Source organism: Eucyclogobius newberryi, unplaced genomic scaffold (genome assembly GCF_026437365.1).
Source record: "Eucyclogobius newberryi isolate DKJ021-1_F unplaced genomic scaffold, fEucNew1.0.hap1 SCAF_18, whole genome shotgun sequence".
Classification (NCBI taxonomy): Eukaryota; Metazoa; Chordata; class Actinopteri; order Gobiiformes; family Gobiidae; genus Eucyclogobius; species Eucyclogobius newberryi.
Window position 1 is genome coordinate 34,364,194 of NW_027315812.1, and position 11,197 is coordinate 34,375,390.

An 11,197-nucleotide genomic window follows, 5' to 3' on the forward strand; every position below is an offset into this window, starting at 1 on the left:
CATGTGCAATACTGTCATACCCATGTGTAATACTGTCATACCCATGTGCAATACTGACATACCCATGTGCAATACTGTCATACCCATGTGTAATACTGTCATACCCATGTGCAATACTGACATACCCATGTGCAATACTGTCATACCCATGTGCAATACTGTCATACCCCTGTGCAATACTGTCATACCCCTGTGCAATACTGACATACCCATGTGCAATACTGTCATACCCATGTGTAATACTGCCATACCCATGTGCAATACTGACATACCCATGTGCAATACTGTCATACCCATGTGCAATACTGTCATACCCCTGTGCAATACTGTCATACCCCTGTGCAATACTGACATACCCATGTGCAATACTGTCATACCCATGTGCAATACTGTCATACCCCTGTACAATACTGTCATACCCATGTGTAATACTGTCATACCCATGTGTAATACTGTCATACCCATGTGCAATACTGACATACCCCTGTGCAATACTGTCATGCCCATGTGCAATGTACTAACTGACATGTTGTTACCTTGATACTTGTTTGAATGAGTAGTTTCAATACTAGTTGATATTTCTGGAAACCCTTTATCCTACAAACAAGGTTAGAAAAGTGCAGACCACCCATCACCCATCACCACTCCCCCATCACCTCCCCCCCATCACCACTCCCCCATCACCACTCCCCCCCATCACCACTCCCCCCATCACCTCCCCCCCATCACCACTCCCCCATCACCACTCCCCCATCACCTCCCCCCATCACCACTCCCCCATCACCACTCCCCCATCACCACTCCCCCATCACCACTCCCCCCATCACCACTCCCCCCCATCACCACTCCCCCATCACCACTCCCCCATCACCACTCCCCCCCATCACCACTCCCCCCATCACCTCCCCCCCATCACCACTCCCCCCCATCACCTCCCCCCCATCACCACTCCCCCATCACCTCCCCCCATCACCACTCCCCCATCACCACTCCCCCCATCACCACTCCCCCATCACCACTCCCCCATCACCACTCCCCCCATCACCACTCCCCCATCACCACTCCCCCCCATCACCACTCCCCCCATCACCTCCCCCCCATCACCACTCCCCCATCACCACTCCCCCATCACCTCCCCCCATCACCACTCCCCCATCACCACTCCCCCATCACCACTCCCCCATCACCACTCCCCCCATCACCACTCCCCCCCATCACCACTCCCCCATCACCACTCCCCCCCATCACCACTCCCCCCATCACCTCCCCCCCATCACCACTCCCCCCCATCACCTCCCCCCCATCACCTCCCCCCATCACCACTCCCCCATCACCACTCCCCCCATCACCACTCCCCCATCACCACTCCCCCATCACCACTCCCCCCATCACCACTCCCCCATCACCACTCCCCCATCACCACTCCCCCATCACCACTCCCCCCATCACCACTCCCCCATCACCACTCCCCCCATCACCACTCCCCCATCACCACTCCCCCCATCACCACTCCCCCCATCACCACTCCCCCATCACCACTCCCCCATCACCACTCCCCCATCACCCCCCCTGCAGAACGACACCGTCCTGTGCCGTGAGCCACTTCCTGTCTTGGCTTTGACCTCTGGCCCCTGCACTTCCTGCTATGCCATTGCATTGCACCTTTATCTCCCCCTCCAGAGGGTCCTAAAGCTGGAGGATGTGTCTCTGTCAAACACATTCTTATTGTGCCAAATAAAGACATGAAGAAGAACGTGACGTGTATAAATGTGTATTATATCCAAACATGACATGTTTATTTTCATGGCTGATGCTAATGTATTACAGTGGTGATATTTTTGAGCTGATAAGGCGGGCATATTTGTACTGTTAACGGTTTCCGACTATAAGTCGCACTGGAGTATAAGTCGCACTGGAGTATGAGTCGCACTGGAGTATAAATCGCACTGGAGTATGAGTCGCACTGGAGTATAAATCGCACTGGAGTATGAGTCGCACTGGAGTATAAGTCGCACTGGAGTATAAGTCGCACTGGAGTATAAGTCGCACTGGAGTATAAGTCGCACTGGAGTATAAGTCGCAGTTTTCTGGGGGAAATTTATTTGATAAAATCGAGGACCAAGAACAGACATTTCATCTTGAAATACAGTTTAAAATAAAAACAGATGATCAGTGGTGGCCGTCAGGACCAGCCTTCTCTGCCTAAACACAATCAAGAATATCATTGAAAAATACAAACATTTTCCCACAAATATTTATTACATTATTCCCCAGAGTAAGAGTTTTACTCTTCATGTCGTGGCTTTTCTCTTGTTGCTTCTGCCCCAGGCTCAGGTTTGGAGGTCTTTATGTTAGAGCTTTGATCCAATCATATTCATTCTCATGTGTCTCCAGGGATCTAAAATCTGCAGCTTAATGCGAATGGAAATTAACATTTAGTGTCAACCAATCAGCTTCAGAGTTGCTCTTGTGCGTCTGCTGCTGTTGCGCAGGAGCAGCAGGTGTAGCACGTCTTTTGATTGGATCACAAATATTGAGAGACAGGTCCTATGGGCGGGGTCTGCAGAACCTCAGAACGAGGAAACTGAATCAACAATTTGATCAACAAATTAATTTGCCTTCTTCTAAGCTGCTTTTTCAACCCACAACGGTGGAAGGAGGAAAAGATATCGATTTGGTCGAGGGCATAATTATAACGCCTTTCCCAAGACTCTGCGAGACAGGAAATGTAGTGTCTGGTGATGACGCCCTGTCTCTAAACGCAAGTGCACGACAGCACCGCGACGGAGCGGCTGACGGAGCGGGCGACGGAGCGGGCGACATATTGTACTCTTCCTCTGCAACTCAAGGTGACGCGACGCCTGGTTAAAGTGCATTTCTGTCTAAATGAAGTGTGGAGAGCCACGGCATCATAATGATGTAATAAGAGGTGGGACCTCACCTCCACCTCATTGAAGGCCCAGACCTCAGACCCACAGCCCGCCACAGCAGATGAGAGAACATGGTGAACAGGTGTACGCATGCTAACGCTAACACCTTCAGCTACATGACGTATGCTAACGCTAACACCTTCAGCTACATGAGGCACAGACAGAACTGTGGTAAGTGTCTGGTATGTTAACGTAACATATGAACAGTTATTCAGATAAATATAGCATAAAGAACATGCTAACATGCTAACACGTTTAGCAAAGCATCAGTTTTACCCCAAATCACTACATCCATTGAATTCTTCTTCCTCTGTGTCACTTCTAAACAACTTCACAAACTCCAGAAGAAGTGCAGATTCTTCTTCTGCGTCGCTTAGAGCCTAGAGCGCCCTCTTGTGGTCGTCAGTGTGAAAATAATGAATGAAATCACATATAAGTCGCTCTGGAGCATAAGTCAAGCTTTCTGTCTAGTTGTACAACACTAGAATCTCATATTGTATCTGAAAATAACTCCAATGCATTTAATACAAAACACCTCAAAATAATAATATATGTCAAATATAGATGTGTGAAATGCTGATGTAACAAGTCCAAAATCCACCTTTAGGAGCTAAGTGTAGTGGCAGCTCCACCTTTAGGAGCTAAGTGTAGTGGCAGCTCCACCTTTAGGAGTTAAGTGTAGTGGCAGCTCCACCTTTAGGAGCTAAGTGTAGTGGCAGCTCCACCTTTAGGAGTTAAGTGTAGTGGCAGCTCCACCTTTAGGAGCTAAGTGTAGTGGCAGCTCCACCTTTAGGAGTTAAGTGTAGTGGCAGCTCCACCTTTAGGAGTTAAGTGTAGTGGCAGCTCCACCTTTAGGAGCTAAGTGTAGTGGCAGCTCCACCTTTAGGAGTTAAGTGTAGTGGCAGCTCCACCTTTAGGAGCTAAGTGTAGTGGCAGCTCCACCTTTAGGAGCTAAGTGTAGTGGCAGCTCCACCTTTAGGAGCTAAGTGTAGTGGCAGCTCCACCTTTAGGAGCTAAGTGTAGTGGCAGCTCCACCTTTAGGAGCTAAGTGTAGTGGCAGCTCCACCTTTAGGAGTTAAGTGTAGTGGCAGCTCCACCTTTAGGAGCTAAGTGTAGTGGCAGCTCCACCTTTAGGAGTTAAGTGTAGTGGCAGCTCCACCTTTAGGAGTTAAGTGTAGTGGCAGCTCCACCTTTAGGAGCTAAGTGTAGTGGCAGCTCCACCTTTAGGAGCTAAGTGTAGTGGCAGCTCCACCTTTAGGAGCTAAGTGTAGTGGCAGCTCCACCTTTAGGAGTTAAGTGTAGTGGCAGCTCCACCTTTAGGAGCTAAGTGTAGTGGCAGCTCCACCTTTAGGAGCTAAGTGTAGTGGCAGCTCCACCTTTAGGAGTTAAGTGTAGTGGCAGCTCCACCTTTAGGAGCTAAGTGTAGTGGCAGCTCCACCTTTAGGAGTTAAGTGTAGTGGCAGCTCCACCTTTAGGAGTTAAGTGTAGTGGCAGCTCCACCTTTAGGAGCTAAGTGTAGTGGCAGCTCCACCTTTAGGAGTTAAGTGTAGTGGCAGCTCCACCTTTAGGAGTTAAGTGTAGTGGCAGCTCCACCTTTAGGAGCTAAGTGTAGTAGGAGCTAAGTGTAGGGCAGGCTGCAGCGGTGGAGGTGATAACATGTCATCAGGACTCTGGGAAAAGCTTTCATCTGGAGCCTTCTGAGCTGCAGGAGAAGATTAGAGGGTGGAGGCAGCTCCAGAGGGTGGAGGCAGCTCCAGAGGGTGGAGGCAGCTCCAGAGGCCAGCGAGGGATGAGAAACACGCTCCTGTTTGATACATGATGAGGAGAGTAAGAAAGGAGAGGGCTAAAGAAAACAGTGGCGAGGAGCCTGTTCAGAGCCTGTTCGGAGCCTGTTCGGAGCCTGTTCGGAGCCTGTTCAGAGCCTGTTCGGAGCCTGTTCGGAGCCTGTTCGGAGCCTGTTCGGAGCCTGTTCGGAGCCTGTTCAGAGCCTGTTCAGAAGTGCTGCTTTGTGTTTTTAGTTAATTCACCTTCACCAGAGTAAACTTGATCCATTTGCTTGTTTCATTTGGGGAGTTGCTCAGTGATGGACAGCGTCACCATGACAGCGGGAGTTGTCATGGTGACGTAAAAACCTGTTGTAGATACGATACAGTCGTATAAACATCCATCATCCGTCCAGAGTCTGCTCACCGCACGCTTCATTATAAGAATTCTAATTATCATGTACTAATTCTGCTTAGAAGAGCTTCTCACACATGTCAGAGCACAGAGAGCACAGAGCACAGAGCACAGAGCACAGAGTACAGAGAGCACAGAGCACAGAGAGCACAGAGCACAGAGAGCAAAGAGCACAGAGCACAGAGAGCACAGAGCACAGAGCACAGAGTACAGAGCACAGAGAGCAAAGAGCAAAGAGCACAGAGCACAGAGTACAGAGCACAGAGTACAGAGAGCACAGAGCACAGAGTACAGAGCACAGAGAGCAAAGAGCACAAAGCACAGAGCACAGAGTACAGAGCACAAGGCACAGAGAGCACAGAGCACAGAGCACAGAGCACAGAGTACAGAGCACAGAGAGCAAAGAGCACAGAGCACAGAGTACAGAGCACAGAGTACAGAGCACAGAGAGCAAAGAGCACAGAGCACAGAGTGCAGAGCACAGAGTACAGAGAGCACAGAGCACAGAGTACAGAGCACAGAGCACAGAGAGCAAAGAGCACAGAGCACAGAGCACAGAGCACAGAGCACAGAGTACAGAGCACAGAGCACAGAGTACAGAGAGCACAGAGCACAGAGTACAGAGCACAGAGCACAGAGAGTACAGAGCAGGGAGCACAGAGAGCAAAGAGTACAGAGTACAGAGAGTACAGAGAGCACAGAGTACAGAGCACAGAGTAGAGAGCACAGAGAGTACAGCGCAGGGAGCACAGAGAGCAAAGAGTACAGAGTACAGAGTACAGAGTACAGAGTACAGAGAGTACAGAGAGCACAGAGCACAGAGTACAGAGCACAGAGAGCACAAATAGCACAGAGCACACAGAGCACAGAGTACAGAGCACAGAGTACAGAGAGCACAGAGCACAGAGTACAGAGCACAGAGAGCAAAGAGCACAGAGCACAGAGCACAGAGTACAGAGCACAAGGCACAGAGAGCACAGAGCACAGAGCACAGAGCACAGAGTACAGAGCACAGAGAGTAAAGAGCACAGAGCACAGAGTACAGAGCACAGAGTACAGAGCACAGAGAGCAAAGAGCACAGAGCACAGAGTGCAGAGCACAGAGTACAGAGAGCACAGAGCACAGAGTACAGAGCACAGAGCACAGAGAGCAAAGAGCACAGAGCACAGAGCACAGAGCACAGAGTACAGAGCACAGAGCACAGAGTACAGAGAGCACAGAGCACAGAGTACAGAGCACAGAGCACAGAGAGTACAGAGCAGGGAGCACAGAGAGCAAAGAGTACAGAGTACAGAGAGTACAGAGAGCACAGAGTACAGAGCACAGAGTAGAGAGCACAGAGAGTACAGAGCAGGGAGCACAGAGAGCAAAGAGTACAGAGTACAGAGTACAGAGTACAGAGTACAGAGAGCACAGAGCACAGAGTACAGAGCACAGAGAGCACAAATAGCACAGAGCACACAGAGCACAGAGAGCACAGAGAGCACAGAGAGCACAAAGCACAGAGAGCACAGAGAGCACAGAGCACACAGAGCACACAGAGCACAGAGCACAGAGAGTACAGAGAGCACAGAGCACAGAGTACAGAGAGCACAGAGAGCACAGAGCACACAGAGCACAGAGAGCACAGAGCACAGAGTATAGAGCACAGAGCACAGAGAGCACAGAGAGCACAGAGCACAGAGCACAGAGAGCACAGAGTACAGAGCACACAGAGCACAGAGTACAGAGAGCACAGAGAGCACAGAGTACAGAGCACAGAGAGCACAGAGAGCACAGAGCACAGAGCACACAGAGCACAGAGTACAGAGTACAGAGAGCACAGAGTACAGAGCACAGAGTACAGAGCACAGAGAGCACAGAGTACAGAGCACAGAGAGCACAGAGAGCACAGAGTACAGAGTACAGAGCACAGAGTACAGAGCACACAGAGCACAGAGTACAGAGTACAGAGAGCACAGAGAGCACAGAGAGCACAGAGAGCACAGAGTACAGAGAGCAAAGAGCACAGAGCACAGAGTACAGAGCACAGAGCACAGAGAGCACAGAGTACAGAGTACAGAGCACAGAGAGCAAAGAGCACAGAGCACAGAGTACAGAGCACAGAGTACAGAGCACAGAGAGCAAAGAGCACAGAGCACAGAGCACAGAGTACAGAGCACAGAGTACAGAGAGCACAGAGCACAGAGTACAGAGCACAGAGCACAGAGCACAGAGAGCACAGAGTACAGAGTACAGAGCACAGAGAGCACAGAGTACAGAGCACAGAGTACAGAGAGCAGAGAGCACAGAGAGCACAGAGCACAGAGTACAGAGCACACAGAGCACAGAGTACAGAGTACAGAGAGCACAGAGTACAGAGCACAGAGTACAGAGCACAGAGAGCACAGAGTACAGAGCACAGAGCACAGAGCACAGAGAGCACAGAGCACAGGGAGCACAGAGTACAGAGCACAGAGAGCACAGAGTACAGAGCACAGAGAGCACAGAGTACAGAGCACAGAGTACAGAGCACAGAGAGCACAGAGTACAGAGCACAGAGTACAGAGAGCACAGAGCACAGAGCACAGAGAGCACAGAGTACAGAGCACAGAGTACAGAGCACAGAGAGCACAGAGTACAGAGCACAGAGTACAGAGCACAGAGAGCACAGAGTACAGAGCACAGAGTACAGAGCACAGAGAGCACAGAGAGCACAGAGAGCACTGCGGTCTCACAGCTGCTTCAGTGAAATGCTTGTAAAACGCTGATGGATCCGGACGTGACAAAAGGGATGTTTAAAAATGCTAGCTTTCCTCGACATGCTAATGTGAGCCTGGGATGAAAGCTCAGAGAGATGAACTTCTACTTCCCCGTGTACTCTGTGTACTCGATACTTCTACTTCTACTTATACACGACTTTTAAAATGATCCAATCACACGTGAGAACCATCCCAAAGGTCAGAATGTGTCTGACCACAGCGTGTGCCAGATGAGTCATGTGACCCCGCCCCAAAGAGCCTCCACGCCTCACATCCCCTCTGCCAGACCCGCCCACAACAGGGCGGGGTCACATGACATCACAACATGACATCACATGACATCACAACATGACATGAGGACAGGGCAAAGGTCACGGTGCCACTGCACTTTGACCTGGGACTTTCTTCTGTCAAACATGTGATTCTGGTCATTTAAACACGAGTCGTCACAGGACTTCATAATGACATGCTGCAGCTCCACCCGTCTGCAGCTCCACCCGTCTGCAGCTCCACCCGTCTGCAGCTCCACCCGTCTGCAGCTCCACCCGTCTGCAGCTCCACCCGTCTGCAGCGCCACCCGTCTGCAGCGCCACCCGTCTGCAGCTCCACCCGTCTGCAGCTCCACCCATCTGCAGCTCCACCCGTCTGCAGCTCCACCCGTCTGCAGCGCCACCCGTCTGCAGCTCCACCCGTCTGCAGCTCCACCCATCTGCAGCTCCACCCGTCTGCAGCTCCACCCGTCTGCAGCTCCACCCGTCTGCAGCTCCACCCGTCTGCAGCTCCACCCATCTGCAGCTCCACCCGTCTGCAGCTCCACCCGTCTGCAGCTCCACCCGTCTGCAGCTCCACCCGTCTGCAGCGCCACCCGTCTGCAGCTCCACCCGTCTGCAGCTCCACCCGTCTGCAGCTCCACCCGTCTGCAGCTCCACCCATCTGCAGCTCCACCCGTCTGCAGCGCCACCCGTCTGCAGCTCCACCCGTCTGCAGCTCCACCCGTCTGCAGCTCCACCCATCTGCAGCTCCACCCGTCTGCAGCGCCACCCGTCTGCAGCTCCACCCGTCTGCAGCGCCACCCGTCTGCAGCTCCACCCGTCTGCAGCTCCACCCGTCTGCAGCTCCACTATGTGCAGAGCTCCTGATGTGAACATCGGACCAACTCAAACAGTCACTTTGTAACTTCATGTGTGCTGCCGGTGGTGGAGGGGTTAAGGCAGCAGCACACATGCCAGACACCATGTGCAGCCGGTCGTAGGGTTGTAAGTTTGAATCCCGACACTTTACTGTATGTCCTCCCGTCTCTCTCACCCCTGTCCTGTCTAATAAAGCCTACGGGACAAACAATCCTCACAAAACAGCTTCATGTTTGTTCTTTAGTTCTAGTTATACCTTTATTGTACATGTCAGTTTTGCATCGTGTAATTAGGGCGGGGCCGTATGAAAAAAAGAAGAAAAAAATGTTTTTCCCCTATATTTTTATTATTTATTTGCTCTTTCCAAAAACAAAATAAAAATGGCTTTTAAACTGTACAAACGTTTAATCTGAGCCTGTTTAATAATGGTAATACTATTACTAATGTTTTTAATCAGGGTCGACTGACTCATTGCCCAGCCCTACCAGTAATACGCCCCGCCCCTCCAGTTGCGGGGCGGGGCCAGCTGAGGGGCGGGGCACATTGTCGTGCGTGTCGGTTGTTTCTTGTAGGAAAAGCACATTTGGGCTCAGAACCGGCCCTGGCCCTGGACTTGAAGGTCTCAGAGCTGAGCTGACATTGTCTGTGCCGCTTCCTGCCCCGGTCATACCTGCCCCTCACACAATGGGACAAACAGAGGGCACAGGGGCCCCCACACAGGGGCCCCCACAGGGGCCCCCACAGGGTCACAGGAGCACAAGACCACAGCACTCAACACCATCTTAGATAACAGATGCTTGGATTCTAATGCTCTCTTTTCATTATAATTGAAACATATGCAATAGAAATAAAGACGCTCTGTAAATGTGTGAAAGACGTGACTTTGTGACTTTGGCTCGTGGCAGAATGAAACGCATCATGAGTCTGACAGTTTGCTGCATGTCCTTCCCTCCTGGGATGTCCCATGTCCCCATTGTGTGTGGCCAAGACAACGCGTTTGTACTTTACAAAGATCTACGATCCTGTCCTGGGACGACCAATCAGAGAAGCCCATGGCCCACGTGAGCAGACGTGAGAGGAACGTGCCACATTCCAACTGTGCTCATAGTTCATGTATAATACACCATAAACCAAGACTGTAGCTACGTTTCCACCGGCGCCCACACAAGTTTAATGAACAAATGTGTTTGCCACGTCACCCCAATATAACTTCTGATCAATATAATCAGTCACAAAAATACATTTTGAACCTCTCTTTATGTCAGAGGCTTTATGACCTGCAAATATCTTATTGTGGCTCCTGACAAAGCGAAACACAAGATCTGTGTCCTGCTTGTCCTATCACGTCCTATCATCTCATCTGAGCCGTTGCTTCCAGACACACGTGTGAGGGACCAAACTGTCAGATGTTCTGTGTCTTCTGCTCCACATGGGCATAGTTTTCATATTCTGTGCAAATGGGATTGTGAGTGTAAAACGTGCTTATGTGGCTCCTGCGTGGGCCGGTGTGAGGGGCCCCGGGCCAGGCTGAGGACGACGGCTGTGTGCTGAGATACGGGCGCGTGCGGGGACTCACCGTGGTCCCAGCGGTGCTCCCTCGGGTGCTCCTCGTCGGGCAGGGTGCCGTCACACTCCGCCCCGTCCGCCTCCTCCACGATGTGCAGTTTGTCCTCGTCATCTGTGTCCGAGGCCTCCAGCCCGTTGTTGTAGGTGGTGACTGCGCAGACACAAGGGGAAGAGGAGGGTCAAGTGTGATCCCGTGATGTGGCAGAGGTCAGAGGTCAGATGTATGGTTCATATCGCTGTAATTACTGGTTCTTTTTCATTCATTTTTAGGGCGTGTAAACTTTATTAGACAGGACAGCTCAGCGTGAAAGGGGGATGAGAGAAGGGAGGACATGCAGTCAATGGTCGGATTCGAGCTCACGACACTGCAGCAGCTGCACTTTCTCTGTCGGCACAAATAAACTTAAGTCACGTCATATTGTGGCAACAGCCTCAGACACTGGTGCCACTCGTCCACTCTTCAGGACAGAAGACCCGAAGGACAAGTTTGTGGAGCAAAACCAAACTAAGAACGAACGAGGACAAACATTTCCTTCAAAAACAGTGAAGTATATAGTTATAGTTATATAAGCCCCGCCTCTGAGATTATGATGTCATCAACACAACTTACTCATCATCACGAAGTCTGCTGCCATCTGGAGGATGAACGCT

General features: G+C 51.1%; 1 protein-coding gene across 1 annotated transcript in view; it reads right to left on the reverse strand.

Moving 5' to 3' along the window:
- The window catches only part of LOC140364851 (zinc finger E-box-binding homeobox 1-like), a 75,836-nt gene extending 65,129 nt beyond the window's left edge, over positions 1 to 10,707 (reverse strand). The window contains exon 1 of the mRNA XM_072451236.1: positions 10,557 to 10,707. The gene's annotated coding sequence lies outside the window, so the exon portion shown is untranslated. The remainder of the gene's footprint in view (positions 1 to 10,556) is intronic.
- Between the last annotated feature and the right edge of the window lie 490 nt (positions 10,708 to 11,197).